This window comes from Glycine max, chromosome 19 (assembly GCF_000004515.6).
Source record: "Glycine max cultivar Williams 82 chromosome 19, Glycine_max_v4.0, whole genome shotgun sequence".
In the NCBI taxonomy this organism is placed as follows: Eukaryota; Viridiplantae; Streptophyta; class Magnoliopsida; order Fabales; family Fabaceae; genus Glycine; species Glycine max.
The window spans coordinates 29799921-29821340 of NC_038255.2; the positions used below are offsets into that span (position 1 = coordinate 29799921).

General features: G+C 37.1%; 2 non-coding genes across 2 annotated transcripts; both read left to right on the forward strand.

The window, feature by feature from the left end:
* The first annotated feature begins 11069 nt into the window (after window positions 1–11069).
* On the forward strand, window positions 11070–11176 carry LOC113000576 (small nucleolar RNA R71). Its single transcript, XR_003265909.1, has one exon. It is a non-coding gene; the product is annotated as a small nucleolar RNA R71 (small nucleolar RNA).
* A 9184-nt stretch (window positions 11177–20360) lies between these two features.
* On the forward strand, window positions 20361–20467 carry LOC113000514 (small nucleolar RNA R71). Its single transcript, XR_003265847.1, has one exon. It is a non-coding gene; the product is annotated as a small nucleolar RNA R71 (small nucleolar RNA).
* Window positions 20468–21420: the final 953 nt, after the last annotated feature.

Genomic DNA, 21420 nt, shown 5'->3' on the forward strand with positions numbered 1-21420 from the left:
AGAACATCTTTTTTACATAATAATAAATTATTTTTAAGCAAAAATTACTTTTCAAAATGAAGATATTCTCCATGTTGAATTATTGTTAAAGTTTATTATTTTCATTTATTTTAGGGTTGAAATATTTACTTATGATTTTATATAAAGGAATATTAATATATTTTTTTATTTGAGTAAACTCTTACCAGTTTATGATTCAATTCTACGTCGAGTTTACAAAGCCTCCACGATTCTACGTAGAATCACGAGTCTAATAACCTTGGTGAACCATATTTGTATACTTTGTATCAAAGTTTTATTATTTCTCCTTCTTCCTCCTCTTTTTTTGACTGGTGACCATTGTGTATTGTTTTCTGAAGTGCACCATAAAAGCACTTGTTGGCGACCACGACCCTCTCTCTTTCCTTCTTCACATCAAGTCAATAATGTTTTTCTTCTTCACATCAAGTTCAATGTAAAGGCCACTATTAATGATCCATAATGGAACATCTATATCAATGTGGTCCACCAAAGCAATGACCTAGTTTTAATATTGTTTAATTACTTTCTCTCTTATTTATACTTGTGTTTTTATTTTTTTAATACCACAATAATGTTTATGAATATAATAAAAAATATATTTAATATTGGTATTGTAAAGTGACAATTTAAATGGGATAATGTTCTTTTATTTTTTGAAAACAAAAACATTAAACAAAATGAGATGGGGATATATTTTTTTCTTTTTTATGTTTCAAAAGAATAAACAATGGAACAAAGCAAGAAAAATAAAATAGTTAGACTATGCCCAAGGCATTTGTTATAAGCTTGGTCTTCACTCTACTAGGGCCAGAGTCCATAATGGTAAGCTGAGAGTTCTCCATAGCCCCTTTCTTTGCTAACTAGTCTACAACTTGATTACTCTCTCTCAAAGTGTACTAAAATGTCAACTGTAAATCATTGTTCATAAAATGTAAAATTCTCTCAACAAATGAAAAGTAGACATGTGTAGCTTAACTATTAGATGATGTTCAATTATACATTTATATAAATCAATTTATTTGAATTCAGTTACACATTTTGATAATTCAGTTTATTTAAATTATAGCTACATGTAATTATCTAAAAGCAAGTTGTTAGGCTTATCATAAGGTCCATTCACAATGTTGTTACATGCACCTACTACCGTATAAATGTACTACCTTGGTCCATCAATATACTCATTTTCCAAAGGAGGGGACCCATCATTAGAGCCATGGCTAGGAGACTCCAAGAAGATTGGGCCAGAGATGTAGGAGAAGGCCATAGGATTCTCATGAGCAGTAGGGTAGATTTTGAGCCCTTGGGCTAAGTATGAACCCACTTATCTTTATACAAATTAGATTATGGTTTCATTATTTTTGGGCCTTGTTTTTAGGGCTCCATAGTGGTCTAGAGGAGACTACTTCTTCCCCTTCCTCTAGTGGAAGTGAAGATGAAGCAAGGGATGAAGAGTCTAGTGAGGAAGTCTACCGCATGAAGAAGGTGACCTCCTAATGGTTAGAAGGCTCCTTGGAGGCCAATCTTGTGATCTATCCCAATCTCAAAGAGAGAACATCTTTCATACAAGATGCAAAATTTTACATAAAACTTGTTCTCTCATTGTGGATAGTGGATCTTGTTGTAATTGTTGTAGCACAAGATTAGCTTCCAAGTTGAACCTCACTATCATTCCCCACCCAAAACCTTATAAACTTCAATGGCTCAATGAGCAAGGGGAAATGATAGTTAACCAACAAGTGAAGGTACCTTTCTCAATTAGGACATATAAGGATGAAGTTAATTGTGATATATTTCCCATGGAGGTAGGGCATATTCTCTTAGGAAGGCCATGTCAATTTGATAGGAAGATCATTTACAATAGCCTAACTAATGAGATTACCCTCACCCATCTTGGCACTAAATTTGTGTTGCATCCTCAAATACCTTCACAGGTAGCTAAGGATCAACTTACAATGAAGGACAAGAAGGATGAGGAAAAGTTAGAAAAACAAAAGAAAAAAAGGATAGTAAGGCCTTAGCTCCAAAGGTCAAGGAAAAGGAAAAAAAGGGAAGGTGTTCCTCTATGAAAGTTGTAAAGAAGGAAAGTCATTTTGCAACAAAAGGAGATATTAAGAGAACTTTTATTCTCAAGCAATCTTTCTACCTTCTCCTCTCAAGGGAGACTTCCCTTAGCACTGCCACAATTCCCCAACTTGAGACCAATCCCCCAAAGGTCCAATAACTCTTATAGGAATTTAGTGATGTATTTCCCAAAGAGATACCCCCTGGGTTACCTCCTCTTAGAGGAATACAACACCAAATAGGCTTAGTCCCAGGAACAAGCCTTCCTAATAGGCCAGCTTATAGCACTAATCCTCAAGAGACCAAGGAGATTGAATCCCAGGTTAAGGAATTGTTGGAGAAGGGCTGGGTCCAAGAGAGCCTAAGTCCCAGTGTAACATCCCATTTTTCGTAAATAAATTAAAAAGATTTTTTTTAGTTAAAAAAGATATAGTTTTAGAAAAATGTTGAGATTTTTTTTATAATAAAATAAATAAGGAGAAAAAATGTAATTAATTAAAATAATGGTTTGAAGGAAAAAAAAAGATATTTGATTTATTTATTTGATAGGAAATAAAATAGAGTTCCTTTTAATAAAATAATAAAAATAAATAAATAGAGTAAATGATAAATTGTGAGTACCCTAGCTATATATAGAGACATGTTAGGTCAGTTTTCAGACTGACGATAGCTTCTACGCCTCCTCTTCCTCTCAATTTTGTTTTCTCTTTTCCCCTCCCAAAACCCTCTCTTTTTCCCGATACCACCAAACTTGTCTCGGAAAAACAACGATCTCGGACTCATTCACCATTGAATCGTCGTGATATTTCAGCACCAAGTTCCTAACTCAATTCTGAGCATTGTCAATGTTGGGAATTACGAAAACATGTCGGAGCTAAGATAAATACCATTTGTATCATAGCTTTTTCTTTTCCTATAGAAACCCAAAACTATCTCGGTAAAACTACGATCCCGGACTCGATAACTGTTGGATTGTCGTGAAATTTTGATATGTGGTTTGCAATTCAATTCCGCACATCTTCACCGTTGGGATTAGCAGAATAATTTTTGTGGAGGGAGAAATACTCATCGCACAGTGGAATTGAGGCTTCAATCCCTTCTCCTTCTCTCTAATGTTTGGGAACCCTATCAGAGCAATTAGAGGAAAAGCTCGAGGGATCTTAGGAAACCATTAGAGATGCCGCTATCGCTGTCACAATACACATATGAGCCTGCTTAGAGGTAAGGGATGAGTTTATCGCATAGTTCATAGGTAAAGTATATATGATTCATGAGGTGTGATAACATGCTACTTTGGGATTATACCATTGTGATTGAGACCGAATATATGTGATAAATTGAGTATGTATTGACTCGTAATATATATGTGCATTGAGATGTTGTTAATGTTAAGATCTTTTAAGGGCGACGAGTTAATGTGCGACGAGTATTGTGATGGGAACCACTATGGGGACCCGACAAGTTTAATCACAAGCGCGACGAGATAAAAACTATTTTGAGAACAATTGAGGAGTCGTGTGTTTTGTATAATTCATAGATAGAGTCTGTATGCTAAAATGTTTTTTTGGGTTGGACCTGAATCAAGAGGGAGAGGCCCTAAAGGACTCTTCGGAGTGTAGGCCTTGGGGGTAAATACACCCGGTTTGACTGCTCCTTTAAGCTTATGCCGATCCCACATGGTTGGAGCAATCTCGCAAAACAGCGGGACCCTGACTGGTCTCCCTATGATTTTACCTAGTGAGAGTGACCTGATTTACTAGTGTGTGGTTTGTCTTGTCATGTACTCCTAGACGCCCGACGAGGTTTTTCACTAACATGGTACCACATTACATATAGGATTGAGTCTTAGTGTATCTATTGCATAACGCTTGTGTATTGATCGATATTGATTGATTTAGTGATATTGTGTTTTGATCCTTGAATACATGAATGATGTGAATGAATGAGATGTGTTGTGTTGTGATGTGATGTTACACGACAAAGTGATGGAATGACGTGAGCTATGTTTAAGTAAGTTATATTTTCGTTTATATGATATGTATATCTACATGTTGTCTTCTTTCTCTCTATTAGCTAGGAATGTGATAGCTCACTCTCCGTGTGCTATTTGTGTTTGGATCCTGTGATGATCTTGAACCTTGTGTTGGTGGGAGCAGATGATTAGGTGGATGACTATGAAGAACCTCATGCTAGAGGACATGGGAACACAATGCTCTGATAGGATGTGACATTGGGGTATAGGTTTCTATATTAATTGCATGAAGTCTTGGATGACCTTGTTTTGAGCCGAGATGATTTATTATTTATTTGGACAAGTTTTATTGTGATGTTAAAAAAGTGAATATGAGCCTTTTACCCTTTTTGAAAGGCTTGTATTTAAATTTGCTTTAAAATTTTTTTAATAAATTTTGATTTTTTATTTCTTTTATTATTAGTACATATATGTGAGGGGTAGAGGGCATCACACCTTGTGTTGTGCCTTTGTTGTTGGTACCCAAGAAGGATGGTAAGTGGAGAACGTGTACAGATTGTAGGGCCATCAACAACAGTTCATAGAGTCGTGTGTTTTGTACAGTTCATAAATAGAGTCTGTGTGCTAAAATGTTTTCTGGGTTGGACCTGAATTAGGAGGGAGAGGCCCTGACGGACTCTTCGGAGTGTAGGCCTTGGGGGTCACCCGATTTGAGTGCTCCTTTAAGCCTATGTTGATCCCATATGATTGGATCATTCTCGCAAAATACTGTGACCATGACTGGTCTCCCTATGATATTACCTAGTGAGAGTGACTTGACTTACTAGTGTGTGGTTTGTCTTGTCATGTACTCCTAGGCGCCCGACAAGGTTTTTCACTGACATGGTACCACATTGCATAAAGGCTTGAGTCTTAGCATAACTGTTGCAAATGCTTGCTAATTGTTTATTATGGAATTGATGTGTTATTATGTCTTGATCGGAGTGTGTGATTCCCGTGTATTGTGATTGATGATTGAAAGGTGTGATTGATGATTGAAAAGTGAAATTTGAATGACAAAGTGGTGAATTAATGTGAGCTATACTAAGTAAATTGTATTTGGCTACTATATGTTGTCTTGTTTCTCTTCATTAGTTAGGAATCTGATAACTCACTCCCTGTGTGTTATTTGTGTTTGGATCTTGTGATGATCTTGAACTTTGTGTTTGGGGGAGCAGATGACTAGGTGAATTGTTGAAGGAACCTTGTGCTGAAGGACGTCCGGACACAATGCTCTTATAGGATGTGACATTGGGGCATAAGTTTATATTAATTGCATGATGTTAGTGTATTTCATTTTACCTCACTGATTTAACAAAACATTTTGTAAATCTTGACGACCTTGTTTCGAGCCGAATATATTTTTAATAAGTTTTATTTGGTAATTGAAGTGAATGTGAACCTTTTACCCATGTGATTTTGTTTACCAATATATTTTTATATATTTTATTCATTTATATATATGTCGGGGTAGAGGGTGTCACATTTAGTGGTATCAGAGGCAGGTTGAACCTTTCGGCCAGTGTGTTATGTGCTTACCCTATTCTGGTATGCACTCTGTGTGGTTACTTATAAGTACTTTTGTTTAGCATGCTTAAATTATTATTTTGTATTTTCTTATGTACGATCAAATGAGACTTACTAATAATGCTTGCATGTGTCTTGCATCCTTAATGTTTGCAATACCATAAATCCACTGTTGAGTCATGAGTTATGAGACTGACCATCTCTATAATTTGTGAAGTGCGGTTCGACATTATGGAAAGCCATTAGGTGATGTAAGAAGCCTTGATAATGATGGATAATGCCTTAATGAGCCCTTATCTTCCTTCATGTATGTTATTAATAAACTTATTTCTATCTTGATGTGTGGATTAGTGTTGTGGAAACCTTTGAACCATATATATGTCTTGGATGAGTGTGTCTTTCTTGATGTGTAAATGCATGACTACTTAACTCCCTTTATTTTGTGTGTAGTCGTGAATGTAGTGGTTGAAGTTTGTGATTCCTTAATACATCCTTATTAACTATTTAATTTTTACTTCTTATATGTATGTTGTATACTTATTATAAGAACCTTATAATTCTGGATATGCTTGTAGTATGGTGTTTTGCCTTAATTGCATAGATAGTATGGTTGTTCGTGATTTCTTGTTCTTAGCAATGCTGATATTCTATAGTTCGAGGACTCGTATCGAGATATATTTCATAAAGAATACTCTTTTGACCGTACCTTCTGATTCTAGTGCAAACTATTCTTTGTGATGCGTGCTTAAGTCAAGTAATTTGACTTCACTTGCAAGCTTGAGTATAATTCATTATTTGTGTTAAGAGCCTACATCAAACAATTGGATTATTTATGTTTCTGTCACAATCAAGCGATAGTTGATGCCTCCATATGTGCGTACACTGTGATTATGCTTTTGTTTCTAGAATTCATTTGGAATGTCTGTTGTTGATTCTAAATGAGTGATCTCTCTTGATTTAAAAGTTACCGTCTCCTAATCATTTAAGTGTTTATTTTGTTATGGGTTGCTCATCTTCCAATCATGTCTAGTTAAACTGCTTGATAATCTATCTTGTTGTTACTTCTACTACGAATAAAGAGAGACTTCGCCCTTGACAATCACGTTAAGATGTTTTGAGAGGAAATACTTGAGTAGGCATGATCTTTGTTACCTGTAGATGAAAATCAAACTTAATACAACGTGTACCTGTGTTCCTTGAGGATATGCTTAGTTACCACCTAAGTGAGAGATTGAGAATCTTGTAGGTGTAGTACCTCTAGAAACCTGTAACCGTAGTTCATGAGAAATGTCAGGTGAAGAGTTGTGTAAGAATATAGAGTAGTTGGAAAAGTTATGAAGAATAGTTAAGAGGTTTAATGTGGAACCTTAAGAAGAGTGTAAAGTAGTTAGTAAGGCATTAATTGTTAAGCATAGAAGGATTCAAGAGTGAGTGTTCTTGCGTAAGGTAGGTGACCTAAAAGATTATTGATGATAGTTGTATGATTAACGAGATAAATATTAGTTCTTTTTACCTTATTATGGAAAAAATTATAGATGCTTCAAGAAATACCTTAGTACTTATTGTGACCTCTATGTGTACCTGGTCATGTCATAATCTGATTGATGCCCATGCGTGTTCGTGGAATGCATGACAGGATCTCCCACCCTGAGTTAGCTCTTGTTGTGGTTTCGATGATTAGTGTTTAGTATGTTTCCAGTTAAGTTGAATTATGGTGTGTATCATAAGGTTGTTATAGACCCTTAAGAATCATGTTTCGTGCTAAGAGTTTTGTTATGCATTTTAGTTAGATGAAGATGACCCTTAGAGTATGCTACGTCTAGGTGAAAGATAACTACAAATCCTTCTTGGGTAAAAGTTGTTTTGAGATGAGAGGAAACCTAAGATTAAGAGGAAATTCCCTTAACTAGTAGTTGAACCAAAAAGTTATTTTAGGATTCCTTGAATTAACCTTAATTCTTGTTAGAGAGTACTCAAGTAAGTTAAAGTTTTCGGGTGAGATCCTTGTAAGGAGTAAGCCATAAGTTCATAGAGAAGTCAACCACTGTAAACCGTTGAGTGCTATCTTAGCCGTGTAGGTCGTTATTGGAGTAGTAAAATATTTGAAATAATTTTTAAGTTTAGAGGAGTGCTTGTATGAGGACAAGTAGCAGCCTAAGTTTCCTCGACAACTCAATATTCATGAAAGGATTTATCGTACGTATGACCTAAAGTTTGTAGCCACGGTTTTCGCTTCCACACTTTAGAGGCATTACTGTTAGTTTGATACGTTGTGAGAACCTTAAGAGTTAAATCCGAGGTAGAAGAGATGGATAGAATTCTTAACAATCTTGTTGTAAGTTTAGTTTCAACCGTTAGAACTAGCTTAGTAGTTGGAGCTTGAGTAGGAAACCCTTGATATGACCAGTGTCCTAGTTATAGAGTTAGACATCGTAAACTACAGTCGAAACCTCAACTTCAAGTGCAAAGTTATAGAGTGGCATGAGTATAAATGTGTCAAGATTGCCCTAAGTTGAATAAGTTTACAGAAGTGAGAAGTGGTTTGTTTTGCTTATTCAATTAGCACCCAGTAAGTATTAGGTAGCAAACCTTAGAGTGGAACCATTTATGAGCTAAGTATAGCAAAGTGAGAAAGATCGTGTTGAAGGAAGAGGCTTAGACCCGAGGTTAGGCAAATCATGTATTCTCGATAGCCATTCGTGGACTAGGATTGATAGAACGTGAGAGTCTCAAAACTCATTTTTTTCCTTGAACTATCCAATGTTCGAAAAAGAGTCAACCATGTGGTCAGTCGCGTTATCTTGTGTATGTTTGTTTGTTTTAAATTGTCATCAATGTCTCCCATGATATTATCCTACTCCAAATAGTATGTCACTCACATTCTATTGTTGTTGAGATGTCACTCTCGTGAGAAGACTTACTTATGAAATACTATCATTGAGTAGACAAGGATTGTCAGATTTGGTTGCTAAGTGCTGAGGAGTCTTATGAGTGAAGTCACGGAAAAGAGTTTCAATGGGGCACACAACTTGATTTTGAAAACCATATGCATAATATCTTTTTCTCGATATTTCGGCAAAGTTTTGGGGACGAAACTTCTTTTAAGAGGGGTGGAATTATAACATCCCATTTCTCGTAAATAAAATTTTAGAGAATAATGATGTTTTATAATTAAATAAATAAAGAAAAATAGTTATAATAAAATAATAGTTTAAGAGGAAAAAAAGTATTTTATTTATTCATTTGATAGATGATAAAATAGAGTTCCTTTTTATAAAATAATAAAAATAAATAAATAAAGTAAATAATAAGTTGAGTATCCTAGGTATAAATAGCGATGTTAGGTCAGTTTTCAGACTAACGATGCCTCCTCTTTTTCTCATTTTCGTTTTTCTTTCTTCTCCTCCCAAAGCCCTTTCTTTTTCCCACAACCTACCAAACCTGTCTTAGAAAAACTACAATTTTGGATCATCGTGAAATTTGAGCACCACGTTCGCAACCCAATTCCTAGCATTCTCACCGTTGGGAATTGCAAAAACATGTCAGGACTAATAGAAATACCCTTCGCACCGTAGCTTTCTCTTTTCCCGCAGAAACCCAAAATGGTCTAAGTAAAACTACGATCCCGGTTTCGTTAATCGTTGGATTTTTATGAAATTTTGATACGTAGTTTTCAATTCAATTCCTCACAATTTCACCATTGGGATTTGTGAGATAATATTCATGAAGAGAGACAGAGGAATCGCACGAAAACAATAAAAACGAAGGCTTCAATCCATTTTCATCTCTCTGACGTTTGGGAATTCTATCGGAGCAGTCGGAGGAAAAACTGGAGGAATCTCAGGGAACCGCTAGAGATACCGCTATCGCTGTCAGAAGACACGTAGGTCTGATTTCCTTATCACAATTGAGGAATACGTAGGAGCAAGGGAAACACCCTTGTCGACCACAAAAAGATAAAAAAAAATATAAAAGGCATAAAAATGTAAAAGAGAAAATAAAACAAATTGAAGTCATATTTGCACACTTGATTAAAGGCTGTCGTCCCTTGTGACGGACGCGTGGGGTGTTAATACCTTCCCCGTGCGTAAATACAACTCCCGAACCTTTCACACTTAAAAGTTCGTAGACCACACCTGTTCGGTTTTTCTGACGTTTTCCTCGAATAAAAGTTGGTGGTGACTCCATGCATTTTCCTTTCTTGGAAGACGCACCCGTGATTCTCGCGTCGCCCTCCCGCCGAAGGTTAGGTTGCGACACTTGGCATATCTTGGAATCTGCTTGATGACATCTAGCAGAGGTATGTTCACCTCTACTTTCCTGAAGGTCTCCAAGATCTCCTTTTCCGCTTCTTCCATTTTTTTGTTTGGAATTGCTCTAGGTGGGAATGGAAGAGGGATAGGGGGCTGCAGTAAGTCAGAATTACTAGAAGAAAGTCCACCTGCATGAAAATTTTTGTTAGGAAGCTTTCTCTTTTTGTGTAACTATCTCATCCTCTTTTTCAGGTGTAGAATGAAGCTTGACAGGTTCAGGTGCAGGTGCTGCTACTGGTGGAGGCACTTGAATTTGGTTGCCAGACCTCAAGGTGATGGCACTCACATTTTTCAAATTTTGCACAGTTTATGAAGACAATTTTTTAGAATTTTGGGACTGAGCTTGGTTCAACTAAGTAGCCATCTGCCCCATCTGATTTTTCAGACTCTAAATGGAGGTTCTTGTCTCTTGCTGAAATTGCATATTCTGGATGGTCATTTGCTTCACTAACTCTTCTAAGGAAGGTTGAGGAGGAACCTCAGTTGCTTGTTGTCTTTGTTGTGACTGCTACTGTTGTTGCTGCTGTACTGGAGGAGGAACATATGGCTTGCTTGGACTAGCAGCATTCTGGAAAAGAGGGACAGGTTGTTGTTGTTGTAAAGGACTTGCCCATCTCAGATTTGGATGATTCCTCCAACCTGGATAGTATCTGTTACTTGAAAGATCATAATTATTCTACTGTTGTTGGTTTTGCTGCTGAGGAGGCCTATTATAAATGTTTGCAACATAAGCTTCAGGTTGCTCATTGACTCCAGATTGCTGCAAAGAAGGATAAATATCTGTATGGTGATCTGCTGAAGAACATAGACCACAGACTCTTGCAGTAGGTGCAGATGCAGATTTCTGATTCATGGCAAGCTGAGTTACTATGTTGACCAAGGCATCAAGTTTTCCCTCAAGCTTTTTATTTTCAGTAGATGAAGATGAATCGATGGTCACCTCATGGACTCCTCTAAGGACAATAGCATCATTTCTTGCACTGAATTGTTGGGAGTTGGAAGCCATCTTCTCAATCAAATTCCTAGCCTCAGCAGGGGTCATATCACCAAGAGCTCCACCACTGGCAGCATCAATCATACTCCTCTCTATGTTGCTAAGTCCCTCATAGAAATATTGAAGAAGGAGTTGCTCAGAAATCTGGTGGTGAGGACAGCTTGCACACAATTTCTTGAATCTTTCCCAGTACTCATACAAGCTCTCTCCACTAAGTTGCCTGATGCCTGAAATGTCTTTTCTGATGGCAGTGATCCTAGATGCAGGGAAGAATTTCTCCAAGAACACCCTCTTAAGGTCATCCCAACTGAAAATGGACCTGGGAGCAAGGTAGTATAGCCAATCTTTTGCCACTCCCTCCAGAGAATGAGGAAAAGCCTTTAGAAAGATATGATCTTCTTGGACATTAGGGGGCTTCATGGTGGAACAAACAATATGGAACTCCTTAAGATGCTTATGAGGATCTTCACCTGCAAGACCATGAAATTTGGGCAGCAAATTTATTAGTCCAGTCTTGAGAACATATGGAACACCCTCATCAGGATATTGAATGCACAAGCTTTCATAAGTGAAATCAGGTGCAGCCATCTCCCTAAGAGTCCTCTCACGAGGTGGAGGTTGAGCCATGTTCTCAGTATGAAAATTAGTAATTGAATGCTCAAAATCAGAATATTCAGAATCACCAGCAACAGAATACTCAGAATGCTCAAAATGCACAAAATGACCAGGATGCATACTATGCCTAACTAATCTATGAAAGGTTCTATCTATTTCAGGATCAAAGGGTTGTAAATCACCTGGATTGCCCCTAGTCATGCACTATATGCAGCAAATAATGTGTTTCTCAACAAGCACCTAAACAGGGTGTAAAACTACAGCTATACTCAAATAATGTCCAAATGAGCTGAAGTTTTGTGATCAACACCCTAAAATCATGAAAAGATAGCACAAAAAATTTCAAACAAAAATTCAAAGACTAACTATGGAAACTACCTAAGCAAAGTTTAGAAAAATAGGACAGTAATACTTGAAAAATAAAAATAAAAAAACTTAGTAAACAGCTGATTTATCGAGTTTGGGAGACCCCAACTAGCTTTAGCAAGTTGCCATAGTATGAGAAATTTTTTTCTACCCCAAATGCATATATAATAATAGTCATTCTGATACCCGGAGCAAAAGTTATGGCTATTTTAAGTTTTGCTAAAAACAAGTTCCCAAAATTTTTGTCTCTCTCAAATACTGCCACACCAAGTGCTCCTGGTATTTTTCACACAAAATATGGATCAAAAGAAACTACCACACAAAAAATCAGCCAAAAATAATAACTGTAACTATCAAAACAAAAATCGCTAATTAAATTGCAAAATCAGTCGCTAATTCCCAGACGCTAATCACTGTTCACAGCAAAACACCAACTGAATCAGTCGCTAAACAGTCGCTAAAAATAGTCGCTAAACAGGGGACGTGACCAAAATGCAAAACAGAACGCTGCACAAAACAAAACAACTAAACACTATTATGAACCTTTAGCCCACTGCTCCCCGGCAACGACGCCAAATTTGATCGAGGTCGTACCCGAATCAAATAAACATTAAAAATGCAGTATCTAGGAAGTGATCCTAGGTCGTCTCCCAACGAGCAATGATCAACCAAACTTTCATAACAGATAGTAATAAGACAATAACGAATTGGGGGGTTATTTGTTTTTGTAATTTAAACAAGGAGCAAATTTTAATTAGAAAATAACATAATTGAAACATGTTTCCCCTTGATTCACAAGCAAGTCTCTTATCCTAGGTTACGAGAATTTATCCTTTATCAGTTCAACCACTTAATCCAACCCTAAATTAAATTACTAAGCAAAATTTAACATGAGGTCGTGATCGAGGCCGTACCCGAATCAAATAAACATTAAAAATGCAGTAACTAGGAAGTGATCCTAGGTCATTTCCCAACGAGCAATGATACACCAAATGTTCATAACAGATAGTAGGAAATAGTAACAAATTGGAGGGGGGGTTGTTTGCTTTTGTAAATTAAATAGCGAGTAAAATTGAATTAGAAATTATTAGAATTAAAATATGTTGATTCCCCTTGATTCACAAGCAAGTCTCTTATCCTAGGTTGTGAGAATTTATCCTTTATCAGTTAAACCACTTAATCCAACCCTAAATTAAATTACTAAGCGAAATTTAACATAAAGCATTCATTATGTGATTAAGCATCACACACACCAATTACTCATAAACGATCATTAAGCATGAACGTAAATTAAGCGCAAAGACAATTAATCAAGCACTAAGCATGCATGAATTAATAGCAACAAATTCAAAGTAATTAATGAAGAGGAAAAACTGAACAGAATAATAGAACCTCAAAGAGAACTGTGCTTGATCCTCAAGAGAAAACAACGTTGCGGACTTAGCCTTCCATTAATCAAATAGAGAACCAAATTATAAATTGAAGAACGAAATTTTATTGCTAAAACGAAAAGTGTCTAAAAAAAAGCCTAAGTGTCTAAAAAAAAGCCTAAAAACTAAAAAAACGAAAATAGGGGAGAGAGAAGAGAGAGCTAAACTAGAACCTTGGTGTTGTTATATAGTTTTTCAGCCCCAAAGCTTACAAATCTGTTTTAAATCCAAGCACATAAGTAAAATTAAATCAAATCTAGATATGATAAGATAAGATAAGATCTAGATGAAATAATATCTAGATGAGATCAAATCTAATTTTGTAGAATAAATTCGTTTGTCCTCTTCATGTCCAAGCCCAATTCTGGATTCAAGCCCAAGCCAAATTCTAGATTCAAGCCCAATGCTTCATTAATTCCTGAAATTAGATTAAAAACATCAAATTAGTTGAATGGGCGCAAATAATAAAATTGCCTAATTAATTTGACAATTAAGACTAATCAGTACTTAAAATGGTGCAAAAAGGGTTAAGAAATAGGAGAAAATAATGGCACATCAAAACCCCCCATACTTAGCCTTTTGCACTCGTGGGCAAAATGAAATAAAGAACGAAATCCAAGGATATCAAAGAAAGACAAACAAAAACATTTACATATTTCTCAATGAACATCAAGGATTGAAAGGAATGGGTAACATCTAACATGAAGAGATCCAAAGAGTCAAGACATTTGTGAAAATCATCCAAGCAACCCAATCATGGCAAAATAGTTAATCAGCTCAATAATGAAAAATGATTAAGCTTCACAAGATATACACTCTATCTCTCAAGTGTCTAGGCTACTGTTTACTCTCGAAGCACGCATGAAAACAAACACCTCATAGACTTGGTAAAATTCTAAAATTGACAAACAACTTGACAACACATGCATATGAGGATCAAAAGGTCTTTAAAGGTTGTAATGGGGCCAAGGACAAGGTAGGGAAAAAATATGGAATAAGTAGCTAAATCCCAAAGGAATAGAGGACCAATGGGGAATAAGTGGAAATTAAGCACAAGTAGTAAACCCAAACCCTCTAATATCAACAAAATCAATCAAGGCTCCCAAATCAAGTCCTCATAACAAGACCTCATTTTGAACAGTACGAATTTGCAGCAATTGAATTTTTATTTTTTATTTTTTATTTTTTCGATTTTTTTTATTTTGATTGAACAGTACGAAATTGAAGATTAAAGAAAGAACTAGGCAATATATATATACATCAAGCATGGCCAAAATAAAACATTAAGCATGGCCAAAAACCATATCTTCCAATGAAATATACCCCCCCCCCCCCCCCCACACTTATTCCCAGCTTATTCCCAAAACAATTCCAAAGCTCTGAAATTCCTTAAGGGTAAGGTGATATCATGGTTTTTCACTTAAGGCTTGTAATGAGCTTCAAAACAAAGAAAGGGGAAAATAGGCTCAAAGGGGCTATCAAAGGAATTAATTCAAGGTAAGTCCATTTGGCTAGAAGCTTATAAGAACGAAATTGCCTAAATCATTTCCAAATATGCATGTGAATTAGGAAGCATCAACAAGAATTAAGCCAAGCTATTGTGCAAGCAATCAATGGGGCAAAACACACCAAAAGATTAAGATGATGGATGGCTCAAATTCTCACAAAGGTAAACTTATCACTTTCAAATTGAGCTTTCAAAACTATCATGACATGTAGAGGAAAAACAAGGATTTCAAGTCACAAAATGTCAAGAGACTTTTATTTTCAAAACAATTACCCATTACTTGAACATATCCTATAATTCAAAGACAAACATGCAAATTTAACACAACAAAACTAACAAAATTAAACTAGAACCCAACAAAACTAACAAAATTAAACTAATTTAACACGACTAACAAAACCAAAACCAAAGAACACTCTCCCCCCCCCCCATACTTAAACAACACATTGTCGTCAATGTGGCACAATTAAAAGATTAGAAGCAATTAAACCATCAAATAGAATCGAACATATGTAATAAAAGTAAAGAAGGTGATAGGAAAGAAAAACTCCCTAAGTCATGGTAGAGGAAGAGTAGGGTGGAGTAAGGAAGTCTCTTCCACCACTACATCCACTAAAGAAGGGTTTGTGAGGAATGGCTTAAGTCGGTGTCCATTGACCTTGAAGCTCTTGTTTGTGGAGTCGCTTTTGATCTCAACTGTACCATAAGGAAAAACATTAGTAACAACAAAAGGACCAATCCACTTAGACCTCAACTTACCACTCATGAGTCCAAGCTTAGAATTATACAATAACACTTTTTGCCCAACCATGAAGTCCTTCTTAATTATCATGCTATCATGGAACTTCTTGGTCTTTTTTTGTAGAACTTGGCATTCTCGTAGGCTTCTAGGTGGATCTCATCTAACTCACTCAGTTGCAACTTTCTTTCCTCACCAGCTTGATCCATAGAGAAGTTGCAGGTCTTCACTGCCCAGTATGCTTTGTGCTCAATCTCCACTGGAAGATGACATGTCTTTCCAAAGACAACCCGATAAGGGGACATTCCTATAGGCGCTTTGTAGGCAGTCCTATGTGCCCAAAGAGCATCATCTAGCCTAGTACTCCAATCTTTCCTGCTTGGCTGCACAATCTTCTCTAAAATTCTCTTGATATCCCTGTTAGAAATTTCTGCCTGTCCATTGGTTTGGGGGTGGTATGGTGTGGATACCCTGTGGACAACCCCATACTTTTTAAGCAAGGCATGCATTGATTTGTTGCAAAAATGGGTTCCTTGATCACTAACGATTGCTTTAGGTACTCCAAACCTGCAAAACAGATTAAATCTGACAAAATCTACAACAACCTTAGCATCATTAGTTCTAGTGGGCTTGGCTTCCACCCATTTTGAAACATAATCAACTGCAAGGAGAATGTAAACATAACCAAAAGATACAGGAAAAGGGCCCATGAAATCTATACCCCAGACATCAAACACCTCACAAAATAGCATAGGTTGCTGAGGCATTTTTTGTCACCATGTAAGTGCACTTCCTGCTCTCTGACACTGTTCATAAGTGCTACAAATCATCCACGCATATTTAAAGATGGTGGGCCAGTAAAAGCCACAGTCATGCACTTTGCGAGCTGTCCTTTGAACACCCAGATGACCTCCCGGTGCGGAAGAATGACAGAACTGCAGGACTGAGTCAGTCTCATGATCTGGAATGCATCGTCTAATAACCTAATCACTGCACAATTTCCACAAGTAGGGGTCATCCCAAATAAAATGCTTAGCATCACTTTTAATTTTATCTTTTTGGGCGTTAGATGCTAAAGGAGGAAAAACATAAGCAACAAAATGATTGACAATGTTAGCAAACCAGGTAGTAGAAAGAGAATCAGAAATACTATACAATATATATAAATGATCATCCGGGAAATCATCCCGAATGGGTGAGTCCTCATCAGACACATGTTCGATCGGACTCAAATGATTAGCAACTAAATTTTGTGCTCCGCTCCTATCACGGATCTCCAAGTCAAATTCTTGGAGCCAGAGCATCCATCGGATCAACCTAGGCTTTGGATCAGCCTTCTGCAACAAGTACTTTAAAGCTGCATGGTCAGTATAAACAATAAAGCGAGTACCAAGCAAATAAGAATGAAATTTTTCAAGAGAAAAAACTATGGCTAGTAGCTCCTTCTCAGTAGTAGTATAATTCGCTTGGGCAGCATCTAAAGTCCTAGAAGCATAATATATCACCCTAGGCAATTTATCAATTTTCTGAGCAAGGACAACCCCCAATGCATAATTTGATGCATCACACATAAGCTCAAAAGGGGTTGTCCAGTCGGGTGCTAGGATGATGGGGGTGGTAGTCAGTGCTCTTTTGAGGCAATCAAAAGCCTCTTTGCATTTACCATTAAAGTCAAACTCCACCTCCTTTTGCACAAGTTGGATAGTGGAAGGGCTACTTTGCTAAAATCTCTTATAAAGCGCATGTAGAATCCTGCATGACCAAGAAAAGATCGCACCTCTCGCACGCAAGAGGGGTAAGGCAATTGTGAAATAACAGAAATTTTTGCAGGATCTACTTCAATGCCCTTATTGGAAATAATGTGGCCTAAAACTATACCTTGCTCAACCATAAAATGACATTTTTCAAAATTTAGAACAAGGTTAGTTTCAGTGCATCTATTCAAAACCTTTTCCAGACTATCCAAACAAACATCAAAAGAGGATCCATATACATTGAAATCATCCATAAACACCTTTATGCAATTTTCTAAAAAATCACTAAAAATACTAATCATGCACCGCCGGAAGGTACCAGGGGCATTGCACAGGACGAAAGGCATCCTCCTATAGGCAAAAGTGCCGAAGGGGCAGGTGCATGTGGTTTTTTCCTGATCCTCAAGAGCAATAGTGATTTGCATATAACCAGAAAAACCATCAAGTAAACAGTAGTGAGATTTACCTGCCAACCGTTCAAGCATCTGGTCAATGAATGGCAGTGGAAAATGGTTCATTTTGGTAACCTGGTTCAGCCTCCTATAGTCGATGCATACTCTCCAACTGTTTTGCACTCGAGTAGGAATCAGCTCATCCTTCTCATTTTTTAACACGGTGAGACCGGTTTTCTTCGAGACTACCTGGACGGGACTCACCCATTGGCTGTCGGAGATAGGATAAATGATTCCAACTTGCAAAAGCTTGGTTACCTCCTTCACTACATCAAGAATCACCGGGTTGAGTCTTCTCTGTGGCTGTATTACTGGTTTAGCCTCATCTTCTAAATTTATTCGATGCATACATGTGGATGGGCTAATACCAGGAATGTCCGCCAAGGTCCAGCCTATAGCCTTCTTATGCTTCTTGAGAACTGATAACAGCTTCTCCTCTTGCTCATCAACAAGGGAGGCAGATATAATTACTGGAAAACTATTGCTATCATCCAAGTAAGCATATTTTAAATTTGATGGCAGAGGCTTCAATTCTGGTGTGGATGGCTGGATAGTGGTAGAAAGAGATGGGTTCTCAGCCTGTACCTCATAAAGAAAGTTAGAGGTATGTGTACTTCCTGAAACATGGTTAGTTCTATCTGACTCTATAAAATCAATCTCAAAAGGTAAAACATCAGCAAACATGTAATCAATATCAAATTCAAATTCACTCTCAGCATCAAATTCAGACATATATGATCAAGTACAAATTCATATTCAATGCATGAAGAGTGACAGGCATGCAGACTAGAATGAAGATCAGTCATGTATTCATCAACAATATGGTCAATTATTTCAACACGAAATATAGAAAGATCTTCATATGGGTGTTTCATAGCATCAAGAATATTAAAATGAACAGTTATATCACCAAACTCCATAGATAGTGTGTCTACATATACATCTATCTTAGTTCTAGCAGTTTTCATAAAAGGTCTGCCTAGAATGATGGGAACTGATCCTTTAGAAAATCCCTCCTCCATATTTAAAATATAAAAATCAACAGGGAAAATCAACTCACCAACTCTAACTAAGACATCCTCTATGAAACCAGCAGGATAGGCAACACTTCTATTAGCTAAATGAATTACCACATCAGTTGACTGCAAAGGACCTAGAGATAGAGAATTAAAAATAGACAGAGGCATAACACTAACAGAAGCTCCTAAATCTAGCATGGCATTGTCAAACTTATTGTTCCCTATAATACAAGGTATGCTGAATGTACCTGGATCTTTACATTTTTCAGGGATTTGGGGAACAGATTTACCAATCAATGCGGAGACATTTTTGCCCATACTTATTCTTTCACTTCCTTTAAGCTTCCGCTTATTAGTGCACAGCTCCTTCAAGAATTTAGCATATCTTGGAATTTGCTTTATTGCATCCAGCAGAGGTATGTTTACCTTTACTTTTCTAAATGTTTCCAAGATCTCCTTCTCTACCTCTTCCATTTTTTTGTTGGAAATTACTCTTGGAGGGAATGGAAGAGGGATATGTTGCTTCTCTTTAGATTCACCTGCATAGAAATTGTTAGGTAACTTACTCTTTAAATTTTTGTCATCATCTTTTTCTGGAGTAGAGTGAGGTTGGGCAGGTTCATTTGCGGATGAGGAAGATGCTACTAGTTGAGGTCCTTGACACTGCTTTCCTGACCTCAATGTAATGGCACTCACATTTTTGGGATTCTGGACAGATTGAGAAGGTAATCTATCAGAATTTTGGGACTGTTGTTGATTTAACTGTGTAGCCAACTGTCTCATCTGATTAGTTAAGCTCTGAATGAAGGCTCTGGTCTCTTGCTGAAACTACATGTTTTGTATAGTCATTTTCCTCACAAGTTCTTCAAGGGAAGATTGCGGAGGGGCCTCAACTGTTTGCTGTTTCTGGGGTTGTTGTTGTTGTTGCTACTGGATTGGTGGAGGAACGTATGGTCTGCTTGGGCTAGCAGCATTTTGAAAATAAGTTTGTTGTTGTTGTTGTCGTTGCTGTTGTGAAGGATTCGACCATCTAAGGTTGGGATGATTCCTCCATCCGGGATTGTACCTGTTGTTGGAGAGGTCATAATTATTCTGTTGTGGCTGATTTTGCTGTTGAGGTTGAGGAGGTTTGTTGTAGATGTTTGCAGAATAAGCTTTAGGCTATTCAATTGCTTCAGATTATTGTACATAAGGGCAAAGGTCTATGTGGTGGTCGGCAGAGGAGCATAAACCACAGAGTCTGGCGACAAGTGCAGATTTTTGATTCATGGCCAATTAGGTTACCAGGTTAACCAAGGCATCTAGTTTACCTTTAAGCTTCTAAGTCTCACTGATGAAGATGAATTTGTGGCTACTTCATGCACTCCTCTAATGACAATAGCATCATTTCTGGCACTGAATTGCTGGGAGTTGGAAGCCATCTTCTCAATTAAATTTTTGGCTTCAGCAGGGGTCATGTCTCCAAGGGCTCCACCATTGGCAGCATCTATCATACTTCTCTCCATGCTGCTGAGTCCTTCATAAAAATATTGGAAAAGAAGCTGCTCTGAAATCTGGTGGTGAGGGCAACTGGCACATAATTTTTTAAATCTCTCCCAGTATTCATATAGGCTCTCTCCACTGAGTTGTCTAATACCTGAAATATCTTTTCTGATGGTTGTGGTCCTGGAAGCAGGGAAAATTTTTTCTAAGAATACTCTCTTGAGGTCATCCCAGCTCGTGATGGACCTTGAAGCAAGGTAATATAGCCAGTCCTTTGCCACTCCCTCTAAAGAATGAGGAAAGGCCTTCAGAAATATGTGATCCTCCTGGACATCTGGTGGTTTCATGGTGGAGCAGACAATATGGAATTCTTTCTAATGTTTGTGTGGGTCTTCACCTACAAGGCCATGAAACTTTGGAAGCAAATGGATCAGTCCAATTTTAAGAACATATGGGACATCCTCATCAGGGTATTGGATACACAAGCTTTCGTAGGTGAAATCAGGTGCAGCTAATTCCCTTAGAGTCCTCTCACGGGGTGGAGGGTATGTCATGTTCTCAGAATATTCAAAATCAGAATGCTCAAAACTATAATGCTCAAAATCACCAATATCAGAATGCTCAGGATGCTCAAAAGGTACTAAATGATGTCTAACTAATCTATGAAATGTCCCATCTATCTCAGGATCAAAGGGTTGTAAGTCAGATGCATTTCCTATAGTCATACACTAAATTCAGCATGCACAACTAGTTGCCTTCTTATGCAAGTAACAGTGTAGGTTTGAACTACAGCTACCATTAAATGATATCCAAATGACTTGAAATTTTGTGAGCAACCTTATAAAATGATGATAAGATAGCACAAAAAATTTCAAATGAAAATTCGAAGTCTAACTATATAAGCTAAAAAGGATAAGTTAAGAAAAATAAGAGAATAATACTTGAAAAAAATAAAAAATAAAAAAATAAAAAAACTTTTGACAGAATCACTTTTTTTGGACGATGGAGACCTCAACCAGCCTATAGTAGGCTGCCACGGTGTAGGAAATTATTTTCTACCCCAAATACATATATAATAATTGTGATTCTGATAACCAGAGCAAAAGTTATGGTCGTTTGAAGTTTTGAC